An 18,694-nucleotide genomic window follows, 5' to 3' on the forward strand; every position below is an offset into this window, starting at 1 on the left:
TACAAATAAATTTAGAGTATTTTTTTGCCTTTAGAAAATTCACTGCTATCCTTAAAAATGGAAACAGTCTAAAGAAAAAAATACCTTATTAGGGAAAAGTAATGAATTTCAGGTGCAAGCAATGAGATTTTTTCAGCTGTTGACCCCAAGATGCTCTGTGCTGGAAAGAGCTGGGAGCTTTTCCTTCCAAGATCTGTAAATAGTGTAAGATTGCAATAATTAGTTATAGTAGCTTGTTATCCACAGTTAGTCCTCATAATCAAAGATAATCTTATCCGTTCACTATTTTTGGATAATCATAATTGAAAACACGATATACAGAAGTTTAGTTTTGCACAATTTGGGTACACAATGCACTTATATCTAAGAGGCTTCACAATTATGTGGCTTCAGTGGCTTGCCAGATAATAATCATAATACTATGATTATTAGTAGTATAATAATACTACTTTGTAACAATGTTACACATTTGCAAAGAGCTAGATGTACTATGTCTTCAGATAATGCATGATTAGACAAATATGTCTTCTTAATTTTTAAAATATTGTTTAAAAAATGTAGACCATCACACAATTTTTTATTCAACAGCAATTTGTTTCCAGTATGGCTTGGACTTAAACAGTTAGTCATTCCAAGCATTCACCCTCCCCTACCTCAGGCTTCTGGCTATATGAGCAATTATACTGCATTGTCTCTGATCCCTGACCAAAAGGACATCTTTATATTTGTAAGGAGGACAGCTTAAAGCAACATCTGTCTAGTACAACAATATTATTTACAGCCTTCTGTTAAAGATTTTAACTCCTCCAAGCAAACCTTAGGTGACGTGAAATTACAGTTATGTTTCCAGTCAAATAATTCAGAGTAAGAAGAATGTCTCATTTCTGTGACTATCTGCCATTTACTATCATTATGTCCATCTTCCTATTGCCACATTTTCTGATATTAAATTATTATTCCCATTACAAATTTGCTACTATTTTTCAGGTAATGCTCTAATGTACTAATGCCACAGGCCCAGAGATAGATAACATGCTATAAATGTGAGGGATAATGACCATCCTTGAAAGCTACTAAGCCACTCAAAAGGCATAAGCTGTTTACAAGGAGCTAAGGGTGAGAGAGAAGATTATACCCCAACAAATTAAGCAAGTAATTTCTATTCTAGCCTTGATTTTCCTACATGAGAATCACAGCTTCATTGGTTTTCTTGCTGTATCATGTTCTTTTTCTATAGAAGACAGACAAGATTTCTTAATGATTTACAGAACAAGCAACAAAATTCACTCAGATAGAACTGCAGTGCTAAGCAAGGAATTAATGTGTGGTGTTTAAGTGCTGGATTATGTCTCCAAATGAGTCATGTACATCCCTAGTCCCTGGTATCAGCCATGAGCAGGACTATTTTTTGCTATAATAATCAGTGATACAGTTACCTGCCAACACTATCAACTCTCAGGGGCATCAGAAATTTGGATTCTAGAACAAGATCCCATATTTATTGAATGAGGCTCTGTTGCAGGTAATATTCCAGCGCTCTGATATATTAAAGCAGCCCAGAAAATTTTAGGAAACAAAAGCACTTTTAAACGCTGGGAGTTTTTCACTGCTGTTAGTCCGTGATTTGACTGGCTTTTACTTCATTGTTTACAATATCCAGTTGCTTATCAAATATATACAGCATACAAATTTCAACCTGTGGATTGCTTATAAATGGTTGACTGTAACAGCTTTGGTTTAAATAGGTTTTATTCTCATGAATATTCAATCATTTGTTTTTTCTACATCATGTTGTTTTCTTTCCTGTCTGGGTGACATAATAATTTGAAATGGTTCTGCTTTCTTTCATATCTAATGCTATTTTACACACAAAACTTGGAAATGTACCCAAAAGTGCATTTTCTTGAATAAATTTCCCTTCATAAATACATGTGGAGGGGAGGGGGGAGGCCTAATTAAAAAGCCCATATACACAGTCAAGCCCAGATTGTATTGGGAAGGCAATGAAATTGCTCCCTTGCTGCACACTGTGAAGTGATCTAAAAATGGAAACTGCTGTGCTACTGTCTTAATGGAACAGGTTACAGTACAATTCAAGACCTTCCTCTCTCATTCAAAAATGACTACGGCTTGAATGACAAAATTATCTCTTTCTCCTGAAATGCACATATAGAAAGCGATTTCCTTTCTGTCCTTCATTACAAACAGGTATGGATCCCACCCAAATCTGCCAAAACCTGAGATAATCACACTGGAAAATGCTGGGAGATGGCGGACTCACAGCCTATCATGCTAATGCGAAGCTTACATTGTTTTTCCCATTGGATCAATTTACATTTATCTCTATTAGATTTCGCCTAACACTTCATTCATACCTGGATTTTGTAAAGCCCTGTTATGAGTCTGTGCTGCCTATCACTGACCCCCTTAGTACCTTGAATAACACAGTATCATCTGCACACTTTCTCAATGTCTCTGACAAAGTCATTCATCAGTTTATCTTTCACCCAATGACTCATCCGTGTTACAAGCTTTCCTTTTGCCCCACCAATGCCTTAAAAGCTCTAGGAGAATGTTTGCTATTTGGAAACTTCGCTACTTTATTTTAGCAGACCAAATCATCCCATTGACGTACCCGCTCCCGCTCTTGAAAGCACTTCAAAAAGCCATAAAAAGGCATAACCTCTGCCAACAGAGCTGTGCTGAAATCTGCCCTTCACCAAAGCTTCAGTACAGGATTCAGAATGGCCAGCCGATGCTTCCCTACTTTGCTCCTACCAATTTTTTTTTTTTTTTTTTTTTTTTTTTTTTTTTTTTTTTTTATTTAGGATGTAGAAGTTACCATTCTCTTGTCTCTGGATACCAGGGCTGTTCCAAAGGGAGACTACAAGCACAAAGTGTTCCATACTTCAGTTGCGTTTGAAATAGTATGTGACTATTAACCAGCCTCATTATTTTGGGGGGTTCCTTCCATCTAACTGTACCACATGCTCTTCTGCAGTCTCTGTGTTTTAAACATATCCTATGCTCACTCCCTTTTTTCCTCTGTTAGAGCCTTACAGAGTACAAACATTTTTCCTTCTTCCATAATGAACATGAATGCATGAAACCCATGGAGCTTCCCTGAAATGGCCTCATGCTCTTTGAGTGCTTCTTCTATAATCTGGCTGTCACAGTACAGGCCATCTGGTAGGCTTGTTTTCTAAATACACTGGAAAAATTATTTTGTTTTAATTTTTTTTCCTTTAGCCAGCTTTTTCTCACATCTCTTTGACTTGAAGAATAATATTTCATATTTGAGCTACCCATGTTTATAATATTTACTTTTTTCTATTCATTTATACTTGCATTTATTTTATTCCTATGATGGTTGCCAGGTACAACTATTTACAGAGCCCTTGCCAGTGATCACAATGATAGTAAATGTACTGGTCTGTGATAAGCCATGCTATACAAAATCATCCTTCTGACCAGTTCTGTACAATGAGAATTGCAGCCTCTTTGTAGTTATTATCATCTCAGATGATCACCAAAAGGTGCATCCCTACGTTTTTTCTTTTTTTCTTTCTGTCTGCAGAAATATTTTTGTAACTCTGCCAGTAATATGTCTTGACCACCCAAATCCAGGTCCCTCATGAACTGTGGAAAGAAGCCATACAAGCATAGATGTTGTATGAGTAGATAACTGATTCCCATCAACACAAGCTAACATAAGCATGCCAATTGCTTTAACTAGATTGTCAAAGTTTAGCTTAATTCAGGATTCACCAATTTTGGCAGCAGTGCAATTCTCAGCTAAGTCAAGCCATTTATATAGTGTATCAAGAGAGGTTACAAAGTCAAAATGTGTCTACCAGAATCTTGTAGATTTTTGTATTCATGCTTTGAAAACAAGTAATGAAAATCAGATATATTTTCCCCAACAGAAAGAAATCATTCTCTTGTATGAGAAAGAGTAAAGGCACCAGTTCTATTTGGAATGACTGTATCTACAAAGATTCCAATTATATATATATATATATATATATATATATATATATATATATATATATATATATATATATCTGAGGCATACCTGGAAATGCACTAGCTATATGTTTATGCATTCACTCCATAAAGGGTTCAGTATTCTTTCAGATTTTGCACTGCATATAATAGCAACTGGCATGATGTCACCACCCAGTTGGTTAAAACAAAAGGAAAGGGCTGTTCTTATTCATTGCCAATTGTATCCTGTAATGATAATGAATTCATTTCCCAGTTTTGTATAGCATCTTATGATTTTTTTGGTAACTATGGCAACTATTCATTTTTGTTTGAATAAAAATATGTTGCAATGCCATGCAACTTGCTGGCATATAAACTAAGGCTGCCTGCTGGAACTAGGACACCAGAATTCCATTTTCCCACTAAGCTTTAAACTGACATGTTCACTCTTGGTGAAGAAAGTGCCTATCTTTGCTAAGGACAAAAAAGTATTTGTCCTGAGTAGGTGGAAAGGGTCATTCAGTTCACTGCACAAAGCACAGGTGCTGATGACTGCTGACTGAGGAGTGAGTCAGTCAGGCTGAGCAAAGAAAATACTTGAATTACCTTTTACTAAGCTTTGGCATCAATACCAGTCAAGAGAAAAGAAAGAGGAAAAAAGAGGATGAGGTTTGAAACCACAGCTGAAGCTTACCTGCATCCTAGAGAGAGCAGCTGGACTTTCAGTCATGAGAACACATTTCAGCAGCTCTGGTTTAGGCTGTGGTGTGCAGAATCACTGATGCAGCACTCCAGAGCTGACTGTCCTGCGATCATTCTTCTGGCCAGTGTCATCTCAACACTTAGAAAATACCTGCTAGCACCTAATTCCTCCTAAAATAAAGTATCTGAAATTTTGTTAGCAATAAAAGTTCAGGGACTTTAATTTAGGAGGAATTTCAGGCTCATATATTACAATGGATTAAAGCATCACAACAATCAATTTTTCTCTTCCTAATTCACTCCCATCTGTTTCTCTTTTGTTTTCTAAGAAAACCAGGTTTTATTCAAGTCAGTTAATGCTAGAAGGTATAATTTTACTTGTATTGTGGCAGCTGTTTGCATTTCAGTACACCTGAAATTTCAAATACATCCTTGGTTACTTGGGCCCTGTTCTAGTCTCTCATCAGTATTACTCAGAATGGTAGAATAATTCAGGTTGGAAGGGATTTCAGGATATCCTCTGGTGTAACCTGCCATTAGAGTGGGGAGTCAAATTTATTTCAGACCAGGTTGCTCAATCCAATTTCAGCAGCCTTCCTCCTGAGGTATCTGGGTATAGATGAAAGAAGAAACTGCCTGCAGCAGAAATAATAAATTGATAATTTGATGAAGGACATTGCAAACCAAGGTTAACATAATACTCATATTTCTTCTTAATCCAAACAGTAGTTTATCTTGAAATATTATCTCCAGAATTACTTTCAGAATTCCCTATCCAACATCAGTACTAAGTTTCATGGCATTACTTCTCGAGATAAAGTCCAGTATGTGTATAAATTCTATGTGGATTGAAACCTGAAAGATTCATGCCCTTTGATCTTTTCAAGGCATCACTACAGCATTATCTTCCCAAGCATTAATTAATAATAAATGTTTTATTCATCAGGAAGCTAAGGTAAACACATTTTTTCACATCCTCCCAGTCCCAGGATCCAAAATCTATTATAAAATCTTAGGACTACCACATCTTCATTTCCAGATGCTTAACTCTCTTAAGAGCAGAACTGATACAACAGGATGTTTTAGTATTATTACTTTTCAGATTAAGGTAAAATAAGTATCTCTGTTTGGTTTCCTTTTCTATGATACTACTTTACATTAGCTTTTATTTTGGAGGTAAAAACCCAAACATCAGTGTTTCACTAAATTATTTGAACACAGATAGACAAAATATTAGATCTCACAAATATCAGCAGTAGTTTCTAAGCTAAATTCTCATGATGTGAGGTTGAGGCTCAAGACAAGCAAAATCATTATTTCCTGAATTTTAGATTTTGGTATAATTGTTCAGTGGAGATGTACTTATAATAGGTCAATGAAAGGTAAATAACACACAAGGGAATTTTAGGAAGGCAAATGATGTTTTAAAGCCAGTTTTGGCAAATCTGCTTATCTATGTATCATGCACTTGGGAAAAGCTTTGACTTGAAAAAATTTTTGTCAGAGTCAGAGGTCACTGCTTCAGTGATTCTGTCTTAAATCTTACAAAGCTTAATGGAAATAATATCAAGTGCAGCACAGCTTGCTCTAATTCACAGGAAAATGCCAAAGTAAGGCGAATTTTGCCCATCAAGCATTTGGGTGAAATATGAGCTAAAAACTTTCCTGTACTTTCCTTCAGTGGGGCATGACAGCAGATAAAATGCTGTTTCCATTTGTAAAAATTAATCACAAAAGAAAAAATAAAGGAAGGAGAAAGATAATGGAGAAACTTTGAAAAAGCATCGGGATCCTATGAATAGGGAGGAATCTTGTCCCCCGTTCCCAAAGGTCAAAATGCCTGACCATGACACCACTCACAAAAAAAAACTGTCTCCCCATGAAAAAAAGGTTCCCCTTACAGTCTCTGTATGTACGTCTACAAATATAAACTTTGCTCCTTATTATTTTGTTTCTGAGTAGAGTCTAGTCAGTGAAAATCTCCAGTAGCACAAGAAGACTGAGATTAATAGTTAAACTGTGTATTTCTGTCTTTTGCAGCAGATTGAAGAGAGTGCTCCAATCTATCAGATTCTTCTGTGGAGTGAGAGAAGCAAAGTTTCACATCAAAAGTATGAGCATCACCACCAGGAAATGGCAAGTGTTACTCTCTGTCATGTTTTTTTTATTTTCAAATTCAAATTGTCCAATGGAACTTGTGTAGATGCATAATTCATGCAGAGTGAGATTAGGGATGTTTTGGGATTATATGTTAGTGCGCAATACCTTTCCTACCACCTCATCATACCCTACAAGCTATGTTAAATCATGCTATCAATCATTTCCTTAGACAACAAAGTGAGTAAAGAGATATAAGAGCTAAATACGGTGAAGTTATCTATACCATAAGTCAAGATTCAACAACGTTACCAGTAGAGTGGCATTTAAATTCAGAAAATATCTGTAATTCATTTTGGCTATGATAGGAAAACCCATGATCCAAACCTCAAAACCAAGTAGTGACAAGATGACAATTAAGGGAAAGTTGGATTAAGAGTTGGTGCAGGGAAGAGTCTCTAGAAGACAGGATTAAGTAGGCTTTGAATATCTTTTTACAATTCAAAGCTGAAAACTGCAAGTACACATTTAATTGAATCAATTAGAAGCACCATTAATTTAATTTTGCAATTATAACCATTTAGGACATCAGATTTACATACTTTGCTCAATACATTTCCTTCTGATATCTCAGTTTTTTCACTGAACATGAGTCTAAAAGACAAGAAATGCAGTAAGCATACTTGGACCTTCAGGACCGGAATCTCAATTTACACAAGATTCCCATTGATGTAAGCAAGGATAAGGTAAAACACAAACTTCTGCACATTTCAACATCTACCGGTAGGACTTACAATTCAGGGGGAGAGGAGCTGAAACTAAAGCATGATCTAACCAGGAAAGAAAAGCCAAAACCCCAACATCTATTATTGACTCACGTCTCAGTAAAAATGCTCCAAGATCTTCTGCATCAATATGTGATTGGATCAGTTATTTTATTATTCTGAACACAGTGAAGATCTATAGGTCAGGAATAAGAATGTTTGCTTTATATTTTCTTGAGAGGTGAAACTTCTTAACTGAATCCTACACTTAATCATTTCCAAATCCCAGGCTATATCTGCTGATCCCTGTTTCGATTTAAAATAAAATTCATTTTCCGGTTTGCTGCATGACTTTTATTTCAGATTTGACTTAGAGATTTATGAACATGATATAGCTTTTCTTGCTGAACACTTGAACAATCTTGGTCCCTGTGTTGACTTCCACATAGCTGCAAGGGGAGAGAAACACTCACTATGGTAAAATGATATGACATCCTTACCTCAAAAGCCAAAACAAATTTTTGAAGGCTGAAGTGTTCAGTTTCAGGAGGGACGAAAACCCAAGGGGATCTAGACCTTGCAGTATTGTGAAAAGTCAATGCCAGTTTTCAATTCATAGCTTCTTAATTGAGAAACAGAGAGAATCTGGTCATACAATGAATCATTCTCTGTATGGGGAAAATGGGAAAGGGGGAGACAGGGAGGTTATTGATTGAATCCACTGTTTCTCCTGTCACCACTCACTTAAATTTGATTCAAAGTAAAATGATTTCTCCTGAAGACAACTGGTCCACGCTGCACTGCACAATTTACCGCAGAGGGTAAATATATAGCAAATGGGCCACAGGATTCTGAAGACAGAGCTGGGCACAGCACGGCAGCATGACCCCATACACATGGCATCACTACTGCTACACATCCTGAATGGGTAATGGCTTATGCATTGCTGACTATTTGCACACCCAAAATGTTTGGTACATCAGCTTACAATACCCTTCACTATGCAAGTGACAAATGCAGCAGAGATTATCTTTTCTACTCACTCTGGTACCTGGGTACAACTGGAGGCACAGAATGGTCTGGAGCAAAGGCAAAACGCAAACCATGATGCTGAGATCCCCTGCTCTGGTTGCTTGCTTAACCCTAGAGTTCTGGGTTTTTTAATGGCTAGAAACACACTGGTGTTTACAGGGGAAAATTTATTGAGTGTACAGTTCACATTGACTGTGACTTTCAATAATGTGGGATAAATACACTCAGTGCACCCCATGGGCCTGTTTATCGTGCAATACCAAGATTCCCATGGGAGTACCCCGCATCTCCAGCCCTTCTAACCTTCCAGTGCAAAGCCTCTACAAAAATATGTATGTACTATGTATAGCATATATCTGTTTAATACACATTGAATCACAAAAATTATGGAGGCATTTGGAGTACAACAAATGCAAATGACTTTGAGGCCAAATTACTTTTTTAAAATGGTATTTGGTGTCTAATATCATGGGGACAGCACACAAAGGGGCAAGTTTTTTTCTTGTTTTGTGTGTTTTGATAATCAGTGTCAAAAATCATTAAAGAACTTGGTTAACTCAGATCTCTCTAAAACACGCAAGCCACCTATACAAATGTTAAGGTACTTCAATGCTGTCAAAGATCATACCTCTGTGCACTTGTACTTTTAGCTTGAACTCAGATGTCTTCAAAAGGGACAGAAGGAACAAATTAAATGAGAAATGAAAATTATTTTCCAAAAATTCATTTGAAGGCAAATTGAAGACAAATAGAGAATACAAATATGTGGGATACAGACCTAAGTTTAGCTAGAAAACACACAACTTTCAGAATATCAGGCATCTCAAAACAGTGAAATCAATGTCCAAAGTTAAAAAATAGATGAAATTCCTAATGAGTAACCAAGTACATCTTCACAGGCAAAGCACTTGAGGGCTACGTATGTTGGAGATAGGTATACTTTAGTTTTCAGATCTTGTACTTTACACGAAAATAAAATGGGATATTAATCACTAATTCGCTGATTAATATAAAGTGCTCACATTTTAATAAGCCAGTTGAAAATTTTACCCCCTTTACAGTTCTGCTTTGCAAAGCACTTCCCAAATAATTAATTTCAAGCAACTTACTTCATTCTACCAGTATCTTCATAACCATCCAACATTGCTCATATACTCAATTTCCAGAGCATTTCACTTCAAAATGAGATGAACAGAAGTGTGACTCTTATACACCTAGGAGCACTGAACCATTTGGCACTTCCTTTATCACAAAGCAAAATCAATGTACTGAAAACCACTCTCATATTACTTCACCTTATTCACAGTATTGCAAATTACTCTTTTTTCCATATTAAAAAAAAGGGAACAAAAATAACATAGGAGAAAGAATCGATTGTTCAGTTTTACATTTCCAAATATTCTACAACCATTAATATTCAGAAAATCTTTTTGTTAGGAAGTAATTCCAGCACTTGATCTAAAAGTGAAGAAAATAGCCCCATCAATCCTAAGATATGTGGCTGTCTCCACAACTTTAAAAGTATTTGCTTCATTTTGTATGTGACAAAGGAATATCATATTAGGCTGTTTTTACTGCAAAACACAGAGATATGAATTCTGGAATTCAAGATATTTCAGGTTAGAAACCAAGTTAATTTGGGCTCCTAGTTTAAAACAGAGATCAACTGACTAGTCCAGAAGAGAGTTTGTATCTTCAGTTAATTTAGTTGTAATCTGAAAATGTTATAATCTTTCACTGATTTTACCAGTAACTTATTGTAACAAGGATACTTAGGTTGTTTTAAGGTCACAGTGGAAGAATAAAAGCCATATCACATGTTTGGCAGAAGAGGGAAAGATAGTTCAGCATCTTCCAAGACCTAGCCTAGCTCACCGCTACTGCCAAGATGGACCTTATAAAAATCATGCAAAGTGATAATTTATACCTCATTTGAAAACTCCTTCCAGCATAACTGAATTATTCACTAAAGCACAGAGCAAAAGGCTGTGGCATCAAGGACTGGACAGCTGAGCAGTCTTCCTCTCACAGCTTATCTAGCTCTCAGACACCAAAGAAATGTTGATCTAGGACTCTCAACATTAAGGGACTCCTTTCACATACCACCCTATTTTGCAAAGACTTCTGACTCCTATTCAGTATGTTTTTGAACATGAGAATGGTAACAACAATAACAATCCAACCCACACATTCTTTTTAGCAGTGATAAATATAGGTACTCAAATCTGAACAGGTCAGATGAAAATATCCTGATATTTCTCTCACTTCCATTCTCTGACTGCCATTTGAAAATTTTAAGATAAACTAGAGCAATGAACAGGGTTGAAATAGTAAAGATTGATACAAAAATGGTGAACATAACTTGATCAAAGAGAGACATGCATCTAACAGGTTATATATGACACAACAGGGACAATCTTTGTGATGCCTGAGACAAGTAAAGGAAATCTTAGGGGACAGACTAGCCACAGAGGATTAGATGACTTTCTCAATTACATGGGTATAAATCTGAGATAAGTGCCAATGACATTGGTTTCAAACATGTATGTTTTAACTCAGATCAAAATCTGTCTAGTGTCTAAACTAGAGCCAAGCTAGATATTATCTTTGCACTATATTCCTAAGCAATTTGAATGAATAAGTATTTCAGGCAAGCATTTGTATCATCTGTTCATATGTGAAACATCTTGATCTTTCTTTACTTGACAAAGATGGGTTACATGCAAGCTGCATCAGGTCCTAATAAGATAAAATCTGGGATGAAGCACAAAAAAAATATATATATATCAGGAAAACAAAGAGAAAAATAGTGCTGTAATAACATTAATCAAAAGCTGTAGCAACCCCAAGACTTTGTCTCACTGTATGAAAAAGCTCTCTTTCTGTAAGAAACTGATCAGTGTAGGATAGCAGCAATTATCCCAGACCTTAGGTCTTAGCCCCCAGCAATATATGGATGAAGAAAACAGAACTGAAAATGAATTTTTAAAGATTACCACCAAAGGCATCTCATAAATACAAAATGCAAATTCTACAGAAGCTGTACTTCTGCTTGCTAATGCTGTGGTTCCTGAGGTGGCCTCATTATTTTTCTCTTATATCATAGAAAAACATTAAGCATCATTATCAAAGATATTTGTACTAAAGTTGTTTCTTAAGTTTTTGGTTTTTTTAAGTGAAGAGAACCAAGATCATACAAAAACATTTCCCATGAAGAGGACAAAGATGTGCTTACAGCCATATTTTGAATGGCATTTTACACTCAGTGTGTCATTTAATAAAAACATTTTGAAAGGGTCTGAAGACAAAGAACAAAACCAAACCAGGATCCAGATCATCAGGCATCAAATAGAGTTCTCCAGATGCTATCTGCATTTCAGTAGTTTTGCAGCTGCTACTGTTATAACATGAAGTTTGTCTAAAAGATAATGAATGGCTCACACAAAACATAATGAACAGCGATTCCTCAGTATATTATCAGCTAACACAGGTAAATAAACACAAAGTTTTAAGGATTTTTAGGTCCCAATAGCACAAATACAAAGCCACATAAACCAGAACCCTTCATCCAGGGACTGTCCATTTTCTTACAAGTTTGTACTATGCCTAGCACAAAGAGGACCTGTGGTTCCCATGTGCTTTTGGATCATAGCAATTACCCATTAAAACAAGGGCCAGGCAACACACCACCACCAACACCAAGAGAGGGCACTTGTTTAACAGTAGGATTTTGTCTTTTATGGAGCTGTGCTTCTGGCTCATTTGATAAGGGTAAGATGAGTTTCATGCTCAAAATAGAAATTCCAGATTTTTGTAAAGCATCAAGGCATTTTTTGTCTAGTTTTAAAGCATTTATGCTGAGTATCCCTGAATATAAATTAATCCACTGAGAATACAAAATGACTGTTAGAAAAAAGATTCGTTTGAAAATCATTTAAAATGATAAAAAAATCTCTTACATAATTTGTACTTATCTCAAATATTCCAAGGATTTCAGTTGTCCCTGGCATGTATGAAAACCAGGTCTGGTGGACTAGATCAGCATTTAAACAGGCAGGCTCCTAACAACCTAAGAAAAGAAAATCAGTTCAAAAACCACCAGATAGTTAAACTCATACAATCACATCAACAATCATAGTGCTTACAAGCCTCTTGCAAAAGGTAAACACAGGCTAAAACTTCAGCAAATGCTTGGGTTTTTAAGAAGTCAGAATTTGGGCAGGTCTCCAGTAAAAGAACATAACTGTTGGAATTGGAACATACAGCAGATTTGTTTCTAATACTGATTAATAATCCTTCAATACAATAAAATTTGTTTCCCAGTTAAGATCTTTTTCATTAATATTTATTAAAGTAATTTGAACAACTTACATTTTTAGTTTAGTATGATTTTGTAGAAGTGGATTTTTTACCTCTTCAGTCTCAGACACTTTTAATCAAAGGTCTTGTACTGTCTCTATTTCCTACTTCTCCTTAATTTGGGGTGGGATAGCTATTGCCCTTCTTCCCACAGAGACTAAAATGAAGTAATGCCCATGTTGAAAAAGGTTCAACACTTTGCAAATCTCTTCTAAGAAGATAAGCGAATTCTTGTTTCTGTCTACTGAGACCAAAGCTTTCAACTTTGAAGGGCAGAAAAATGAATAGTCAATCATAAATATTTCTTCGCTTAAGCAAATCTTTTCAGCAGATCTAGTCCACAGAGATGGTAGGAAGCAAAGGGTAACAGGAGGTGCACAAGTGTACTGGGAAATGTGTGAGAGAGCAGGTGAAGTAATAGAAACCCTTTACATATTCCAGCATCCTCACCTTCCTCTCATGAGGAAAAAAGCAAACACAGCTTAACTGCATGGTTATTATGTTTGTTATGTACAGCTCTTGAACAGCAGAAAACAAACAGTAAATTTCAGACACATCTGTTCCACCTGCATGTTATTAGATACATCCCATGTTAGCATTTTCCTTGTTTTGCACTGATTAGTGTAATAACCTTCACTTAAAAATGACAATCAGGGAAAAGCAAGGTAATTCCCAATAGGGATTTTTTTTTTTAATTGAATCTGATGTAAGAGGTCCATAGGAGAGGGACTCAGCACAGGAAGCTACTGGACAGTCGATAAAGCACTTGTTTTTTTCTGGTGGACAGAAGACCAAAAAACAAGATAAAGACAAAAAATGGATGTATTCACTTATAACCATGCGGGAGAGATTAGAACAGTCCCTATGGCCTCCTTTTCCATTTTCTCTGTCACTGAAAATAAACCACTTTTATTTTGCAACAATCTCTCTCTTTCTACTTAGCCATTCAGTGAAAAAAAAACCCCACAGAATTTCAGTCTAAATACCTGCCTGAGATTTTTGGGTATTGGAACAGCAGAGTTTACAACACATTTCTGAGTCTCTGAGGTACTGATTCTCATACTGATTAATCCATAAAGCTTGAATGAATCAACATTTCTCCTGTTGTGTGCTGGCACCAGCTAACATTGTAAAAGTGACACTAGAAATCAAGAAAGCTCTAATAAGCAACAGTTCACATGGAATTCCCATGTGAGGTTCTTTCCCCAGAAAGCCAGCTGATTTTAAAATTCTTCTTGAAGATATGTAGACCAAATTCTCTATCATGAGTGCTTTTCAATTATGTCAGAAAATAAAATCTGCCATAGAGGAGGGAATAGAATATTTCTATTTCTAACATTTTCATTGCAACTTGTTTCTAGTTAGAGTACATGTCCTGTTATGGAAAATGTTCTAAGTCATGATCAGAAAATAAGATTGGTTTAGGAAGACACAATCATCAGCTCTCCCCCAGCTAATAAGCCTTCCTATCTACACTCATTGTAGGGAAGGCAAGGACCCTATTTGGAGAGAGCTATTCATTACCATATAAAAAAGAGACCCTTCCACTGCACCAGCTAATGTTTGAATTTCTGTTAGCAACTTTCTCCCACAGTAAATCACACTTTTGCTGCCTATCAGTGCTTTTACCTTATGCTTCTGAGCAGTCAGTCATGACTACATCCAACAGCTGCTTCATAAATGTTGCCTATTTAGCTTATTACATTAAAAATACACATCACAGGGCACTCTCCACGTTCACAATTATGGACAGCATTCACATTCAATGAAAATATAAACCAACAATACTATCTTCTAGAATTTAAAAAACATTTACAAATAGGAAATATAGGAAAAGAAACATTTTAGATAGACTGAACCTAATATGCATCTTTACATCTGCCAAGGCAAAATGCCATATCCAAATAAAAAAATCCAAAACCCTAAAATCCCCAAAACTTAAAAAGGGTCAATAATGAGAAGAAAGCCTTGAAAGGAAAGCATAGGCAAGGTAGCATGAAAACAAAATTTTCAAAACACACTAACATTATCTATGCATTTAGGGCTCCAATAAGAACAGTGAGCTGTTTGTTCTTAAACTGTCTGGAATGGCTGATACACTTGCCCATGCACAGGCATCTAGTACCCTTTCAGATGCTTTAGGGCTTTTGTCTTGGCCTTCAGATGATGTGCTAGAAGACCAAAGGTTGCCCATTCATCTTGTGTCATATTTCCCAGTTCTTCACAGAGGTCTTGGATACCCTGAGGGCATCTCACATGGTGCTAGACACTTCCATGCAGCCAGTGAATTGCAGTCAGTGTCTGGTCTTTCAGTGCCATGACATAGTCTGATTCTCTGCACATAGTCTATGATTAAAAGCATCCAAACCTGGTCTAAATCATTTGCTTTTTGGATCCAAGAACAGCAAGTCGCTCAAAGGCTTAATTGTTCTCTTAGTGACTGGAATAACTGAAACGTTCTTACTCCTCATGCTGAATCCTTTGACCAAAACCCATAAAAACTTATTGCCTTAGGCAGGCCTGAGTCTGTTTAAGTCTTCATTGGAGTCCTCAGATTCTCAAAATACAGCAGTAAGGCTCAAGCAGCTTCTCACTCAATTGAAACATATTTTTTTCTATGATTAGATTGTTTATTTTAATAAGTTTAATGGGATGCCAATTCAGAAAATAAATATTGATCCATGCTATAGAAGTTCACAGTAGTCATGAATTAACAATTTTATTAGAGAAGTAGAGCTGGATTTTAATTCATGAGGGCGCTGAGAAAGTTGTCAAATGGAAATGATAAAATTTTAATATCTCTTTAATGGAAAAACCTAGTGTACTGTAAATGTTAAAAAAACCCAAGTGTTTCTCTCATTAGTTAAATTTTTTGTGCGGAAGCTTTTCTTCCTAATAACATTAAAGAATAAGGAAAATAGAACACTGACCCAGTCTCCTGCTGGCATTTTCCTATTATCACTAATAAATTACACAGCCACCTCAAAAGCAATAAAGGAAAGCACATCAGTGTGTCTGTACCTCTGCACAGTGCTCCTCTTTGCATGGACTCTGGGTTTCTCTTTAACAAAATTACCTTTTTCAGTGGGTGTCTGCAAAGAGGTCTTTTAAAAGCAAAAAACTTGTCTGATTATGAATTATCTTGTTGTAGGTCAGGAATAGGACCACTTCTCCCTTTTTCAAAATGTTTTCAAGTTTACCAGTCATAATAAGCTTTTTGAAAAGTTTTCCCTTCTCAGGAGTGGTGAAGGTGATCAGAAATGACACAGAAAGGTCCCTTGCAGAAATGGCACAACAGATTTGAACATGCTCATCGTTGTGTACCTCTTTTTAACCTTTGAATTTACTTCATTATCACAAAATTGCTAGGTAACTGCCAATAGTCTATTGTTTATATTGGATACCCTAAAAACATTACCTTGATTTTAATCAGCCTCTCATCTCCATCTGAATATTGACTCCATGCAGATTTTGAAAATAATGAGCACAGAATCACAGAGCTATCATCAAGGTACAGGTTCCACTCAGTTTCAGGATACTTAGCAGTAATGAAGGATGCTGGAAGACTGTAGAATCTTTTCCTGTTAATAACTGTGTACCAGAAAAACAAGACCATTTTAAAGTTTAAAAGATGGTTTGACATACAGGATGAAATTACAATGGCTCTGCTATCACTGCTATCTGCTATTTTCTTCCTATGCATTTTCACATAAGTAAATAAAAGCATGAAATCAGTGGTAAGGGCTGAATAAAAGGATGTACTTAGCAGAGAAAAAATAAATTCTGAAATAAGACTATAACTTCTTTTAAGTTAGGGTCCCTGCTTTCTGTAAGGGACACTTTTCCATTTAAAAAATAAGAAAACTGGATGATGAAAATAAATTGCCTGGATTTTTTTTCCTTTAAAGGCAACAACTAAACACACACTACCTCAGTCACACTATGCTAACTGAAAATAATGATTAGAAAAATTGTATGCATACTAACTAGAAAATAACAACTGTTTCACATGAGATATTAGACAGATAAGCAAAGGCTCTATGACAGCCAAAGCTTCACAGGTAAATATTAATGTAAAATATTTTTTTCACTTTGTGTGTAACATAATTAGATTATGAAAAAATTCCAACTTACGAAAAAGTGACAGGTGTGCTCTACTAAGGAGGCATTTAGGGTTAAATTATATTAAATGGAGAGAAGGTATTGCAAATGCATAGGTAGAGTTTACTTAGCTGGTCATAGCTGTCAGTTATGGGACTGCAGAGAAATGGAGAGTTGTCTGATGGAGACTGCAGAGAATTGTTTATTTTGCTCAATAAACCATTTTATATGCACGGTATCACACAGTACAGAGCATGCATTCATCAGCCAGCAAACTCCCAGCTCTCACAAAACAATTTAACAGATGCTGCCAACTTGAAATATTGAGAATCTGAAGTCTTGCCCCTCTGCAACCCACCCCAAACAAACAAACAAACAAACAAACCCCCACAACTTATTTCTACCATCTTTTTGCAATTTTTTAAATCAGGCTTTCCAACCAAATGAAAATTTTCACTTTTCTATGGTGTGTGAAAGTTCCACCCATTGGAAAATTGGCTACATTAATAAAGAGAAAACTAGAAAGAATTAGCCTCTTTTATTTTATCCTTGTTACTTGTAATAAAAAACTTGCTATTCATAGAAAATACAACTAGATGCTTAAAAAGCCACTAGATGTGGCTTTTTCCTTTGTGCAACTGTTAAACAGCCTGGTCTAAAGGCCCAGCTGGCAGAAGTATTCACAGACTTGCCAAACTCTAAACCACAATAAAATTCCCAGTAATGCTATCAATTTAGGTGCCATTACTTCAGCTGAATGCATCTAACAAAATTACTGTAAAAGCATGTTATTTTTTAAATAATATTTGTTATTTAAACTTCACAAATTCATTGATGCAAGCAATGGTTGAGGTACATAGAACAGGTTGTCTGAATGCTTATCCTGAGCAGAAGAAAAAACAAACATACTCATTGTGTGAAATTCAAATGGCCCACAGGAACTAAAGGCAGGTAAGAACCGGCATTTCAGGGTATTGTACTCTGTATATTAGGGGCATTTAAAATTTACCAACCAAATCTCCATGACCAGAACCTATAGGGTTTTATTAGAATTTTTTGTTTATCTACAATCCCTAGAAGACCTGCAGGGCTAGAAATGAAGGAAAGAAGAATCTCAGCATACCATTTTCTCATTACACAACACAATATAGTACTTATAAATAGCATATATACACACCAATTATTTCACACAAAAATTAACAGACTTGGAGACATATATGCCTAGTTCAATGCACAGATAAATCCAGGTAGCTATCAAACCCCATTTTGATTTCTTTTAGGCTCCTTTTAGTAAAGGTAAGAAATTAAATTGGAACAATACCACAAGGTTATAATGAAATATTGTATTTCTTTCACTATATTAAAAATACTCTGAGTTAGTTATTCTGAGATATTACAGCTAAAAGCCATGTAGAAGACAACTGCAGATTTGCAAAAACCACTTTTTGGGTTGAGTTATGCTTTTAACAAGCATTTAGTAACTTTCTTTTTTACTATTATTACCATTTTATTGGCCAATTTTGCTGTGGTTCACAAAATTTGAATCACCTCAGAACCATATTTCACACTCAGCTAACTTCGAATACATCTTAAAAATTTCACAGATGTGAGCAACTCTCAGGAGCATACATTTTAAAGGTGTTCTCAAACTT

At 35.8% G+C, this 18,694-nt stretch overlaps 1 long non-coding RNA gene across 1 annotated transcript in view; it reads right to left on the bottom strand.

Annotated features, from left to right (window-relative positions):
- LOC121469825 (uncharacterized) overlaps nucleotides 1–18,694 on the bottom strand; it is an 87,276-nt gene that overhangs the window by 21,902 nt on the left and 46,680 nt on the right. The window contains exon 2 of the long non-coding RNA XR_012055658.1: nucleotides 85–193. This is a non-coding gene — a long non-coding RNA (uncharacterized lncRNA). The remainder of the gene's footprint in view (nucleotides 1–84; nucleotides 194–18,694) is intronic.

This window comes from Taeniopygia guttata, chromosome 4 (genome assembly GCF_048771995.1).
Source record: "Taeniopygia guttata chromosome 4, bTaeGut7.mat, whole genome shotgun sequence".
Classification (NCBI taxonomy): domain Eukaryota; kingdom Metazoa; phylum Chordata; class Aves; order Passeriformes; family Estrildidae; genus Taeniopygia; species Taeniopygia guttata.